This window comes from Belonocnema kinseyi, chromosome 5 (genome assembly GCF_010883055.1).
Source record: "Belonocnema kinseyi isolate 2016_QV_RU_SX_M_011 chromosome 5, B_treatae_v1, whole genome shotgun sequence".
In the NCBI taxonomy this organism is placed as follows: Eukaryota; Metazoa; Arthropoda; class Insecta; order Hymenoptera; family Cynipidae; genus Belonocnema; species Belonocnema kinseyi.
The window spans coordinates 140,910,008-140,911,668 of NC_046661.1; positions in this window are offsets into that span (position 1 = coordinate 140,910,008).

The following is a 1,661-nucleotide window of genomic DNA, read 5'->3' on the forward strand; positions in this document are numbered from 1 at the left end:
TTCAGAATTTTATTTTTTAATTAATTACTGTTTGCTAGCGATTTTATCATTTTTTAAATTCTATCATTTGTTTAGATTATATTCTCAAATCTATTTTTTTCTCTAAAATTCTATTTCTTAAACGATGTTATTTTTCAACCCATATAATTTGTTGAACAATTATTTAAGTTTGTTAAATATTTTATTTTTTAAATAAATTTATTTTTGAAAAATTTAAGTTATTAAACAATTTTTTTATATTTTATTTTTAAAATATCTGATTTAGAAATTTCATTTATTATCATTGATTAAATAATAATTAATTAACTAAGGGATTACTAATAATTGATGATAAAAGTATTCTAACTATAATTCAAATAAATTTGTTTGAAATTTAATTTTTAATTTTATGGTCCAAATATCTATAAATTTTATTTCAACAATTATTTTGTTCAAAATTTGTAATTAAAAAAAGAATTGATTTTCATAATTGAATTCTTTAACCAATTCCAGTTTTTAAACAATTTTTTTTCAATATTTCATTTCTTATACCTTTTTGATTCTCCATCAATTTTATTCTTTAACCATTTTATGTTTTCTTTGAATTTATTTTTTCAACAATTTTCTTTTTTAATTAATTACTTTTTTTATCAATTGTATCATTTTCTTAAATTCTATTATTTGTTTAAATAATATTTTTGAAACTATTTCTTTTTTCTTGAAATTTTATTTTCTAAATAATTGTTAAAGTTTGCATTAATTTTATTTATTAAATAAATTTATTTTTGAAAAATTAAATTTGTCAAACAATTCATTAATTTTTTCAATATTTTAGTATTTAATATATTATAGATTAATATAATTTATTATCATTGCTTAAATAATAATTAATTAATTAAGAGAATAATAATACTCTATGTTAAAAGTCTTCTAATAAAAATTTACATAAATCTGAATTTATGAAAAAAAAAAAATAATGCATTAGTCAACAATAATTCCAACTAGTGACTGTTTATCAAAATTTGAAAAAATATTGTATATGGTGCCATCCAGTAAAGTTTCGTTTCCAAAAGATTCATCAGAAACGACACATTCTGACTCAATAAGAGATCGATCTCTTGAGAAACAGCAAAGGGGTTTTACTCTTAGGATTCAGCTCCCTAGAAGATTTAAATCCTATAGAGAGTCAGTAAGTTCGATCTTTCCAGTCTTTCGATCTTCTATTGATTCCATCCATACCGGAGTGGGGGCAGAGATCGTTCAGTGAAGAATTACTCTTCTCGGGATTCGTTCCAGGCACTAACGTGCCTGCTTGAATCTTTTCCCCAATTGTTCGCGGAGGGATGACTCCGGCCATGAGGGATTGGGTGACGCCTCTTTCAAGCTACAGTTCTCCCACAGAACATATCTCCTAAGGAGCGCGTTTACAGCATCACTTTCGGCTCACTCGGGATTCACTCTCAGTCCCTGAAAAAAAGCCGTCTGAACCTAAAACTGGTAAAATCGATAATTTTCTAAGTATCACATGCCCTTAATTAAAATACGAGGGTAGTTCAATAAGTCTTTAGAATGACCAACAGATGGCACGCGAATCGCTCCAAATCATCTGTTTTCAGTTAGCACCACTCCCGACTAGATATATGGTGCAGTCACAGTCCACATCTTCTGAGTTTACGTGTTTT